Source organism: Jaculus jaculus, chromosome 7 (genome assembly GCF_020740685.1).
Source record: "Jaculus jaculus isolate mJacJac1 chromosome 7, mJacJac1.mat.Y.cur, whole genome shotgun sequence".
Lineage (NCBI taxonomy): Eukaryota > Metazoa > Chordata > Mammalia > Rodentia > Dipodidae > Jaculus > Jaculus jaculus.
In genome coordinates this window covers 930,510-943,451 of record NC_059108.1, presented here as the reverse complement: position 1 = coordinate 943,451, position 12,942 = coordinate 930,510, and the positions used below count along the sequence as shown (strand labels likewise).

Here is a 12,942-nt window from a genome sequence, read left to right as displayed (position 1 = left end):
GGAAAAAAAAAGTCCTTCCCGCGGGGCCTGGAGCAATTCAGGCCAGCGTCAGCCCGAGAGCGCGCGTGCGCGATGTCGAGCGCGCGCCGCCCCACTCCGAGGGGGTGTAGCGCACTGCGCGCTCCGCTTGCCCGGACCCTCTCCGAGCCTCGCGCTCCGCGGACAGAGAGTGAGGGTCACCGGAGTGGAGGGCGGACGAGGACGCGACTGGAGAAAGGAGGAGCGGCCCGGGCGGGGTGAATAGCGCGGCTCCACAAGTGCAGCCAGCACAATACGCGCCTCCGTGCCTCACGCCCCTCAGGCTGCGGAAGTCCTCTGGAGACTAGAGAGGTACGGAGGCGACCCGTAGACTACCATTCCCAGCGAGCTGCGCGGTTGGTGGTACGCCCACGACTCCCGGCAGCACCCGCGCTCCAGGCTCTCTTCAGCAGGCGGCCTCTGAGGGCGAAACTACAGTTCCCAGGAGACCTCGCGCGAAGCGGCTTGGAAGTGGGCAGCCTGGAAGTCACTTGGGCCACGGGAGCTGGCGGTGTCTACTGCAAGCCCTGCGGTTTCGGACGCCGCGTTCGAGGAGCCCGCGGGCGGGCAGCTGGGGCGCCCAGGTATGTGGCTCCCGATGCAGGAGCAGTCTTTCTCAAGGTGGTGGGGAATCGGTGGCTGCTGGGACCCCGAGGGTCAAGCACTGGCGGGCGACCAGGCGGATGGCCGGGTGTGGGCACCGGCTGTAGGGGCGGGGACGGTAGCGCCGGGATTCAAGCCCTCGGCACCCGGCGGGACTCGTGCCCGCACGGCTGAACTTTCCGGACTTACAACCCCGGCACGGTTGGGGAAGAGCTTGGAGTAGGGAAGCTGTGGGTGCACGTTCCAGCTCTGCCACTACGGTCTGGGGAAATCGCGCCGAACCTCAGTGAACGGGGAAGGAGAATGTCTTTTGCTACGATTTTTTTTTTAAGATGTTTAGATCTGGTGAATAATGCATTTGCAACATTGGAGGTACTTAATACGTGTTTGCTTTATTGTTAGCTTCTGGAAAAACGAGGAAGATACTATGGATTACATAGGGTGACGGTTGACCATGTGCATGTAAAGAGCCGAGTCCGTAGTTAGCACTCAGTGCAGAGTAGTTGTTGCTAAACCGAGATTATTTTGTTACGAGCTTTTGCTTGGGTAGAGAAAGATCCATATTCTGATTTAGGGTCCACCATTCATCAGCTGTGCGACCTTGGTAAACTGACAGAACCTCTCTGTGCCTTGATTTCCCTGTATATAATAAAATGGAGATTTCAGTAGCAGCCACCTTATAGTTTTGAAGATGCAATGAGAATACCATGTGTAAAGTGCTTAGCACAACAGCTGGCACATAGCATTCAGTAAATGGTATCATTTATTCATTGTTTCCCAGTGGCTTAGAGACCCTCCGAGAGTAGGGCTCTCTCTGTCTGAAGCCGTGGTCTCCTCAATGAGTCAGATTCCACACTGATTCAGATGCACCCTTAAGTTCCTCGTTTATAAAAATGGAACAATAACAGTATCACCCTCAGAAGGTTGTAAGGATTTGCTGAATACTAGTGGGAGCCATCCCTCACTAAGTAGCAGATCTTATGTATTAGGATTGTTCTTCTCCAATATTCTCCATCTGGCTTAGAGACTGCCTAACTGTGGGCTGTGACATGACATCCCTTAGCTCCCCCACACATTCACTCCCAGCCTCAGTGTTCCATCTGTGAAATGGTAGTCATAAAGACTTATGCCAGGGTTGTTCTGATTCCAAGAGATAATTTGTGGTTAGCATCGGGCCCAACACATACCACTTCATGAATTTTTTTTTCCTCTGCAATAGGCCATTTCTGCTTCTCTTTGTACTTAGAGGGCAGAGTGTAAGATTAGTGTTTCTTCCCTCCCCATTTAAGGTTTATCTATGAAAGGCTAAATTGTGGACATTTCAGGTTTATTTACGAAAGGCTAAATTGTGGAACATGTTGTAGCAAAAGGACCTGAGGAGAGATGGTGATGACCTGCCATTGGTAGAACCTGCCTCTTGCTCCATGTCTTTATATTCACATCAGTCTCTTTTCATTTATTATTAATTTGGTACTGGGGATGGAACCCAGGTACTTGTGCATGCTATTCATGCTTTCTACCACTTAGCTACACCCCCAGCCCCACTCAGTGCCTTATTGTCTCAGTATAGCCAGCATTCACTTCTGTCTCAACCCCGCACTAGCTCCATGAGCTCCAGTGCCAGTTATGAAGCCTTTGATTCTTCGATGATCTTCGGCATTAACTCAACATGTCCAGTCCGAACTCCTTCTTCTCCTGTCCCCTTCTCCCCCACCCCAGCCAATAGTCACCATCACAATAAATGGGCCAACTTTGACCCGGTTACCCAAACCAGAAACATGGAAGTTGCTCTTCCCTGGCCTTCTTACATTCAGTTGATTGGCAAGAATGAAACTGTCATAGTGCAGAAGCATTATTTTGTTGTGCCCAGTGCTTGGAGGCAGTCTTTTCTGTTTGTTTCTTGAACTCCTGATCCTCCTGCCTCCACCTCTAAAGTGCTGGGATTATATGTATGGGTCACCCTTTTCTGTCCTTTGCTGGAACTTTTCTGTCAAGGTCCATTTTGTTTCTTTTAAGTCACCAAGAATGAATTTAGGTATCCATGTATAACTATGTTGTAATAAAGGGCGGAGGAGACAATATGGATTTGGCTAGCCTGCAGTAGCTGCAGATGTGATGGGAAGATCTGGCTTTCAGGGGACCCATTTCTATAGTTTTAACTTGGCACTATATTATACTACCACTATATATGTCAAGCTTAGATTTAATAACTTGCAAAGTTAAATTAAATGTACTTAAAGATCAGGTAAGTTGTTAATTTCTTCATAGGAAGGTAGTCATGCTGGATCATGGGGAGGTGGCACACACATTCAAGAAGAGGCAAGGAAGGGAATTTACTAAATTTTAGTGAGACTGAATCTGTCCTTATGTTTTCATTTGAGGATGGAAACTGATCTTAATTAAGTTTATGATGACCATCAAATTTACTTAATTTTTTTAATTTGTAGAAAAAAAACAGTGACTTAAAAAGATCCTGGTTGATTTCCATTATTGGTGACAATAGCACATGATTTTTTGGCATTCTGGGTAGAATGGTTTACTAGTTAAACATGAGCCTGGTTTTCACATATTGCAGTTGTTAGGTGGTGAATCAAAAATGGAATTTAGAATGCAGTGATTGGTGCCTTTTTCAGTTATAAAATACATTTTGCTTCTGGGCATGGTGGCCCACCCCTTTAATTCCAGCATGCAGGAGGCAGAGGTAGGATCGCTGTGAGTCTGAGGCCAGCCTGAGACTAGAGTGAATTCCAGGTCAGCCTGGGGTAGAGCAAGACACTTCCTCAAAAAATAAAGCAACAAAAAAGAAAGAAACAAACAAAAAATGCAACAAAAAAACCTTTTGTCTATTTAATGCCATGTTTAATAACTAAAGGAAATGTTTTACATTTTTATGTTTATTTATTTATTTGATAGAGAATGGGCATGCCAAGGCCTCTAGCCACAGCAAACAAACTCCATATGGCAACACGTTATGCATCTGGCTTATGTGGGTACTGGGGAATTGAACCTGGGTCCTTAGGCTTTGCAGGCAAGCACCTTAACTGCTAAGCCATCTCTCCAGCCCTGTATTTACATTTTAATAAAAGATTCCAACAGTCACTTCCTTTAAAGTATTTGTTTTCAGCTCTTAGAATAAAAACTATTGGACCAATTTGTATGTTTTTTTAAAGATTGTTTTGGTCATAACATTTCTGTGAGGTTGGGGGGAGAGGGGAAAAGGATTGTGTTGATTCTAGTTTAAAAAGGAAGTTGCTGGGCGTGGTGGTGCATGCCTTTAATCCCAGCCCTCGGGAGGCAGAGGTAGGAGGATCACTGTGAGTTTGAGGCCACCCTGAGGCTCCATAGTGAATTCCAGGTCAGCCTGGGCTAGAGTGAGACCCTACCTCAAAAAACCAAAAAATAAAAAAATAAAAAGGAAGTTTTGCAAGCCTGGTATGGTGGTAATCTACTTGGGAAGTAGAAGTAGGAAGGTCAGAAGCCAAAGGTAATTTGAGCTACATAGTAAATTTGAAGGCATCCTGGACTTCATGAGACCCAGCCTCAAAATCCAAGTAAGATGCCGAGTATGTGGCTCATACCTTTAATCCTAGTACTCAGGAGGCTGAGGTTGGAGGAGTGTTGTGAATTTGAAGCCAGCCTGAGACTTTGTAGTGAGTTCCAGGTCAGCCTGGGCTAGAGCCAGACCCTGCCTAAAATAACAAAGTAAATGAATAAAATTTATACAGAAAGATAGGCTTATTGTAACATGTCAAAAATACTGAGAAGTTGAAGAAAAATAGTAAGTACCATCTTCCACTCCACAATCTCATTTCCTCAGAGGTAAGTATTTATTCACACTGTCTACTCTTGGGTTTTGGATCTACCTAGAGTGAACAAAATGAACATGCTCTTACCCTTGATAATTTGGCTAGTTGTTCCCATTCATATTTTTCTGTGCTTATATGCATCTGTATATGCTTAGATCAATGGTTTGCTTTCTCTCCCACCACTCCCTTAAAAAAAAAAAGGAAGAGTGGGAATCAAGCTAAATGTATTTGGTGGGTTATTTTGAGACAGGGTTTAATATAGCCCAGGTTGGCTTCAAACTTGTTATATAGTTGAGGATAACCTTGAATTCCTGATTCTCTTGCCTTTACCTCTCAAGTACTGTGATCATATACATGCACCACTATGCTCAGCTATATACTATGATCAAGCTACAGATACTTATAGTTTGAGTTTTTTCAGTTAATGGTTGGGCATATCCCTTTAAGTTATTGTATATAGATCTGACTCATTTAATGGCTAGCTCTACATTCTTCAGGGTGGAGAGACCATGTATTAGCCCACCATTCCCCTATTGTTGAACATTGCTATTGTTGCTGAGAGTTTTGACTTCAGCAAACATGTACAGTAAGCCTTGAACTGCCTTAAGCACAGGCAACATGACATGGTGGCTGAAAACACAAGCTCTGGAGCTGCATGGTCTGGATTCAAATTCTTACTGTACCCTATACTAGCTGGATAGAATCCCTGAGGCAAGCATTTGTCTCATCTGAAAATGAGAATGATACCAGTACCTTCCTTACTGGACAGTTATGAAGAGAGAATTTGTGTCCCACTTTTACATTTTTAGGGCAGGGTGTGGTGTTGCTGCTATATGCTCTTTAAAATCCAAAGTACGGGCTGGAGAGATGGCTTAGTGGTTAAGCGCTTGCCTGTGAAGCCTAAGGACCCCAGTTTGAGGCTCGATTCCCCAGGACCTACGTAAGCCAGATGCACAAGGGGGCGCGTGCATCTGGAGTTTGTTTGCAGTGGCTGAAAGTCCTGGTGCACCCATTCTCCCTCCCCCCTCCCTGTCACTTTCAAATAAATAAATAAATAAAAAATGAACAAAAAGTTTAAAAAATCCAAAATAGGAGGTTGGAGAGATTGCTCAGTGGTCAAAGGTACTTGCTTACAGAGCCTGATGGCCTGGTGTTTAATTTCCCAGTATCGTGTCAAGCCAGGTGCACAAAGTAGCACGTGCATCTGGTGTTCATTTGCAGTGGAAGGAGGCCCTGGAGTGCCCATATCACTTCTCTCTGCCTCTTTCTTTCTTGAATAATTAATAAAATATTTTAAAAAATAAATCCAAAATAATTCAAAGCCCTTTGTGGGCAGGGCTTACAGGGAAAACCAGCTCAGCCATTGGGAACTGCTGGTTTGGAGATGTTGGAGATCTGGGATGAGGAGCCTATCTGCTGGAATGAGGAGAAGAGATATACTTAGAAAAGGAATGTTGGAAGCAACTAGGTGGTTGGACTACAGTGCAGGTGTGGTGGGGGTTCCTGGTGGAACATCTTTAGGGAATATCACTCCTCATATTTGTAAGAAATATATAATGCCTGAAGGTGGCTTAGGTGACAAGACAGATCTTGATTCCAGTCACATTGCATCCATTAATATATAAGGTGTGTGTTGAGCTTATTCCTTCATTGGCAGAATGGTTATAATAGAAGTCTCTACCTCAGTGGTTGTTGGAGACTGAATGAAACATCTGCAATCTGCAAACATCTGCATGCTGTTCTCCATTAGCCCTGTGTCAGGAGCTCCTATTCCTGTATTTTTCAGTTAACTGATAATTGAACACCTTCCTGTGCCAGGGCCTATTCTAGGCATGATGATCTAGCAGTGAACAAGACAGGCAAGATCTGTTTTTTGTTACGCTTTGTTTTTTCATTCATGGTTTTGAGATAGTTCTTGCTATGTGGCCCTGGCAGGCCTCGAACTTTTCATCTTACTGCCTGTGCCTCCCAAGTGCTGGGATTATAGGTGTATACCACAAAACATTGCTCAGACAAGATTCTTGCTCTCATGGGGTTTGCATTCTACCTGAGGAGATATATAGTAAACCAGACAGTTTCTGATTTTCTTTTTTAAATTAAAGCTGCTACTTTCAGATAGTTTTAACTGTGGTGGGAAAAATAACATGGTAAAAGACTAGAAAGTGGCTGGTGAGGAGGGATAGTGGTAGGGAATGGATGATTACTGTAGTTGCAATGGTCAGGGAAGGCCACCCAGGCCTCTGAGGGGAAATCATTGGAGCTGAGATCTGAAAGAGCAAAAGGTACTAGTCATGTCGGGAATTTGGGAGAAGAGCATTCCAGGCAGAAGGAATAGCAAGTGTAAAGACCAAGAGGCAAGGGAGTTGAAAATGAGTTTGTACAAAAACAATATCATTGTGATTGGAGAGGGAGTGGTTTCTGTTTTTAAAGTGCCTACTACAAAACAATGATAGCAATCATAGTTGCTAACATTTACCTGACACATACTCTGTGCGGGATGTTCTTCTAAGCTTTTCACACATGTCCTTAGCTAATCCTGGCAGTAGTTTAATGACTCAGTTAACTTTATTGAACTTTCACAAACAAGATGACTGTATATTCATGCTCTTCACTCTGCCTCCTTCCAGGTTCTCTTTATGAGGCAGAGACTGTTGGAGGAATTGGATAGCCAAAGCAGACTGTATTTAGTACTTCATTTACATGGCGGTAGGAGTGGCTTGGGATGCTGTGGCATCATGTCCGCTGACAGTAAGACTTCCTAGGCAGGGCATGACTATAATCCTAGCTTTGGGAGGTTGAAGTAGGAGGATCACAAGTTCAAGACCAGTTTGGGATACAAAGTGAGACCCTGTCTCAAAAAGATAGGATAGACAGAGATGGTGGCGTACACCTTTAATCCCAGTACTTGAGAGGCAGAGGTAGGAGGATCACAGTGAGTTTGAGGCCACCCTGAGACAACAGGGTAAATTCCAGGTCAGCCTGGGCTAAAGTGAGACCCTACCTCAGGAAAAAAAAAAAAGACAGGATAGAGGGACTGGAGAGAAGGCTTAGTGGTTAAGGCGCTTACCTGCAAATCTTAGGGACCCATATTTGACTCTCCAGATCCCATGCAAATCAGATGCACAAGGTGATGTAAGCATGCAAGGTTGCACATGGCGCACAAGGTGGTATACAAGTCTGGAGCTCAGTTACAGTGGATGGAGGTTGTGGCATGACAATTCTTTCTCTTTCTCTCTCCCTTGTATTAAAAGAAAAGACAGGCCAGGTGTGTTGGTGCATGCCTTTAATCCCAGCACTTGGGAGGCAGTGGTAGGAGGATTGCTGTGAATTCGACGCCACCCTAAGACTACATAGTGAATTCCAGGTCAGCCTGGGCTGGAGTGAGACTCTACCTCAAAAAACCAACCCCCCCCCGCCCAAAAAAAAAAAAAACAGGGTAGAATTGATAGATTTCTGTTGGGATGTTTTCCTGATTGTTTCATATTCAAGGTCCTTTACCAGAGTCTGCTCTATAAAGCAAGGTTGGCTGAATAGCTTCTACACCAAACATGGATTGATATGAAGAAATCATGAATCTTATGGAGAGTAGTCAAGAGTAGTATCCTATTTGAGTGAACTTTGTAAGGGAACTTTGGCTGGTAGGGGACAAGGTGTTTAAGCACCAAGCCAGCCTTATGGACTGTTGAAATGTCACATTATAACTCTGCAGTTAAAATGATGGCACCTGAATGAAGGCCTCTAGGATCTTTCTTCAGCCCCATAACCTTTATACATTTTTGTGTTGGCAAAACCTAGGCCGTAAGGATTGTTAACTGTTTTGAGTGAAAGGCAGCCCTGGTTATATGTGAGGACAGTATTGGGTGCTTTCAAGACCATAAGTATGAAGAATGTCTTTCATTCATCTGTCTGTCCTGCTTAGCCTGTGTGCCAGATACCAGAACAGACACCGAGAGCATAAGGTTCCATAAGACTGGTTATCAAGGCTTCACTTTGTACTGCTCATCAAAAATATAAGCCATTGGACTGGAGAGATGGCTTAGCAGTTAAGGAACTTGCCTGCAAAGCCGAAGGACCCAGGTTTCATTTCCCAGGACCCATGTAAGCCAGATGCACAAAGGGTTTGCATGTGACTGGAGTTAATTTGCAGTGGCTGGAGGCCCTGACACACCCATTCTCTCTCTCCCTCCTTATTTCTTTCTCTCTCTCTCAAGTAAATATAAATAAAATATTTTTTAAAAATCCAAGGGCTAGAGAGATGGTTTAGTGGTTAAGGTGTTTGCCTGCAAAGCCAAAGGACCCAGGTTCGATTCCCCAGGACCCATGTAAGCCAGATGCACAAGATGGCACATGTGTCTGGAGCTCCTTTGCAGTGGCTGGATGCCTCGGCATGCCCATTCTCTCTCTCTCTCAAATAAATAAATAAAATAAAGCATTTAAAGAGTAAAAAATACAAGTCACACAGGCTGGAGAAATGGCTTAGTGGTTAAGGTGCTAGCCTGCAAAGCTAAAGGATCTAGGTTCAATTCTCCAGGATCCATGTCAGCTAGATACACAAGGTGGCACATGCTTCTGGAGTTCGTTTGTAGTGGCTGAAGGCCCTGGTACACTCATTCTCTCTATCTCCTTTCTTTCTGCCTCTTTCTCTCTCAAATATAAGTAAAAATACAAAAAATAAATTAAAAAAGCCGAGGCTGGAGAGATGGCTTAGTGGTTAAGACATTTGCCTGCAAAGCCAGAGGATCCCAGTTCAACTCTCTAGGACCCATGTAAGCCAGATGGATAAGGGGATGCATGCATCTGGAGTACATTTGCAGTGGCCGGAGGCCCTGGTGTGCCCATTCTCTCTCTCTTTCTCTTTCTGCCTCTTTCTCTGAAATAAATAAGTAAATAAAATATATTAAAAAAATACAAGCCATTGAAGAGGACCACATGGATGTTCTTTGAGCATCTCACACATGTCCTTAATTAATCCATTTTCCTCCTGTTATGATGGTCTTGTGAAGGTAGTGTTGCACACTGTGAGGTCATGGATATCAATGCCAATTTCTGTCTGGACAGTTATATTGTAAGTAGTCCCACCCTTCCTTTGGCTCTTATATTCTTCACACCACTTCTTCTGCAATGGACCCTGAGCATTGGAAGCTGTGATAGAGATGGTTCAATGCTGAACATTCCTCTGTCACATCTTCTCAGCACTATCATGCCTTTGGGTCATTCCATTGGTCACTACCATGTGAAAAGAGAAGCTTCTCTAACTGAAAGTGAGAGTATCATTAATATATGGGTATGAACATTAAGTAAAGTGCTTACAGGGCAGTTTGGTGGGCATTGTATGTGCATTTAGCCCGACAAGAGCAGGCATTACAGTCCTAAGGCTCATGACCTTCCACACCATAGGCTTTTGATTAGGTTTTTAGTACCGGGCATGTATTCCCTCCCATAGTGCAGGCCTCTAGTCTGTTTAGAGAGCAGTTGGTTCCCCCCATAACAGACATGCCACTATTTCATCCATTGACTCATTTGGCCTAGCTGGCCAAACTTGATGCTTACAGCATCCACTGTTTTCACCACTGATGGCTTCTGTCTCCCATAGGGCTGCATGTAGTGCAGCTTTTCCCAGCTTTCTGTCAGCTGGTCTACAGGGAGGTTTTCAGCTCAGCCCCAGTTTGATTTCTCTGTGATCTTGCAGCCCAGGCATGTAGAGTCTTCAACAATAGGGACTTGTCATCTATTCCTGGTGGGAAACCAAGAGCCTTGGCAATAGCCTGTAATGTTTTGAGGGTATCAGGGACCTCCCTGGCAAACAACTCACTGGAATGTATCCCATCCCTGGCACTGAAATTTTTCTAGTAATAGTCTATGGCTTCTGGGTGTGCCGTTATCCCAAAAAGTAGGTTATCATGTGGCTTATATTAATATTCTGAATTTATTTTTTATTTTTTTATTTTAAAATTTATTGATTTCTTTTTTTGTTGTTATTTATTTTTATTTATTTGAGAATGACAGATAGAGGGAAAGAGGCAGAGAGAGTGAGAGAGAGAATGGTCACACCAGGGCCTCCAGCTACTGCAAATGAACTGCAGACACGTGTACCTCCTTGTGCATCTGGCTAACATGATGGCTAACATGGGTCCTAGGGAATTAAGCCTTGAACCAGGGTCCTTAGGCTTCACAGGCAAGCACTTAACCGCTAAGTCATCTCTCCAGCCCCTGGATTTATTTTTTGATTTTATTAATTTATTTAATTTATTTCAGAAAGAGAGAGGGGAAGAGAAAGAGGCAGATAGTGTGTGAAAGAGAATTACAGGACCTTCAGCCACTGCTAATGAACTCCAGACACATGCGCTACCTTGTGCATCTGGCTTACAAGGGTACTGGGGAATCGAACCTGGATCCTTTGGCTCCACTAAGCCATCTCTCCAGTCCAGAAGAAGTTCATTTAATTTTATATTTTATTTAATATAAAGTATAATTTTAGCATGTAATCAATATAAAAAATATTAGTAGGATTTTTATGTTCTTTTCATATTGTATTTGAAGTACAGTGTTTATTTGTTTGCTGTGAAATAGATCTTGCTATGTTGGCTGGGCAAGCCTTAAATTCTAGGGTTCAAGCAATGCTTCTGCCTCAGCCTCTTTAGGAGATGGGACAGGATTATAGAATGTGTACCATGTGCTTGACTTACTTACATTGTGTATTTTACTCTTTCTTTGTGTTTTAGTTTGCCCCAGGCACATTTCCGTTGCTAGGTAGGCATATGTAGCTAATGGCTACCATATTGGGTTGATGGGAATCCAGGCTCACATGTGAATCAAAGGTGATGGTTGGCAGTGATAAGTCAAAAGGCCAACAATGCCATTCCTGGGAAGTTTTATAGAACCCAGTGGCTCACACAGGCTGTTCTTTACTCTTTGACTCTTAACACTGATGTGCAGCCCCATTGCATCCCTGTTTTGTCTTGGTGAAGAAAGGTGGATGAATGATGGAAATCATCTTTATTACCATCAAACTCCTCTACGCCTGACACTGTGTTTAGTGTTATATTACCTGAGGTAGCATGGACTATTGTTATTTCCATTTTATTGATAAGAAAGCTGAGGTTTGGCATCATAAGTTTACTTACTCAAGGTTGGGAAGTGGTATAGGCAGAATCTTTCTTCCCTTCCTTTATATTGATTGAGATGCTCTGGCTTGAGGTCAGGGCTTTTGCTCGTGCTAGACCTACACTTTACCATCTTAGCACACCTCATAAATACCCAGAGTTCACTTAAGTTTTTTAAATAGTTTAGTCATTTTTTTTGTGTGTTGTATATATGTGGTCTGCATTTATATATGTATTCACATGTATGTGGGTGCATGTGCACATGTGCTTTTGAATAGAGGTCAGAAGTTGTTGGTGTTGGGTGTCTTCCTTGATCACATTGGACTTTTTTTTATTTTTGGTTTTGCAAGGTAGGGTCTCACTCTGGTCCAGGCTGACCTGGAATTAACTCTGTCATCTCATGGTGGCCTTGAACTCATGGCAATCCTCCTACCTCTGCCTCCCGAGTGCTGGGATTAAAGGCGTGCGCCACCACGCCCGGCTAACATTGGACTTTATTCACTGAGGCAGGGTTTATCACGTGAGCCCAGGGTTCATAGATTGAGCTAGTGTAACTAGCTTGCTTCTGGGGTCCTCTGTGTCTGCCTCCTGAGAGCTGGGATTATAGGTGACCACCACACCCACCCAGGATTTATGTAGGTGCTGGGGATCCAAACTTTTGGCCCTCATGCTTTATCTACTTAGCCATCTCCTTGGCCTCCCTGTGTCCATACTTTTAAGATATCACTCATTATATATATGCTGTTTTAGAAGGTATTTGATCAGGATGGGGCCTGAATTTTGACCAAAGGAAGCTGTATGACTTGTTATACAAAACGGATTTTCAGTTTGTCTACATTAATCCCTGAGTGTAAGTTGGTGCTGTGAGGCTGGCTGGAGACTGAGTGACTACACATCTGCTCCTTAAATTGAGCTCTAGGCTTTTTGGACACTAGGACTTACCTCCCAGGAAAGGGAACATGGATTTGGGGGGCTGGGGAGGAGGATGGGCAAGAAGGAAAATCAAAGAAAGACTCAGTCAGTTTGAAAGCTCATTCCTAAACCACTATTCCCAAAACAGGCTGAAGCCTATTCCCTTGATGACTTTGTCCTTCATGGCTGGGCCCTGTGGGAGCTGTGGCAATTCTATGAGCTCAGTAACAGCACAGCTTAGCCATTAGTCTTGGCTTTGCTCTGAGTCAGAGATAGTGATGGGTGGTTATTGGCAAGGAAGGGATGTCTGATGGTTCTTTCTGTCAGTTGTGTGGTATCAGTGTTTCAGATTCATACACTGTTTTGATTCAGGGTTCCTCAAGTCAGGGCCAGAGTAGATCTGCCCTTCCCTCCCACTGAAGCTGGTAGGTACTTGGTCTGAGTTTGTTAGGTCACCATGGTGATAATTTGCATTCATCTCCTGCTGCTGATAGTTTCTG

The 12,942-nt window shown here is 44.1% G+C and overlaps 1 protein-coding gene across 7 annotated transcripts in view; it reads left to right on the top strand.

Annotated features, from left to right (window-relative positions):
- Nucleotides 1–141: 141 nt before the first annotated feature.
- Nucleotides 142–12,942, top strand: part of Sipa1l3 (signal induced proliferation associated 1 like 3) — a 283,419-nt gene continuing 270,618 nt past the window's right edge. For 2 of the 7 annotated variants that reach the window (XM_045153958.1, XM_045153952.1), the window contains exon 1: nucleotides 148–602. The gene's annotated coding sequence lies outside the window, so the exon portion shown is untranslated. Of the gene's footprint in view, nucleotides 603–12,942 lie in introns of all 7 variants that reach the window. The other 5 variants (XM_004659906.2, XM_045153960.1, XM_045153962.1 and 2 more) reach the window with 4 other exon arrangements.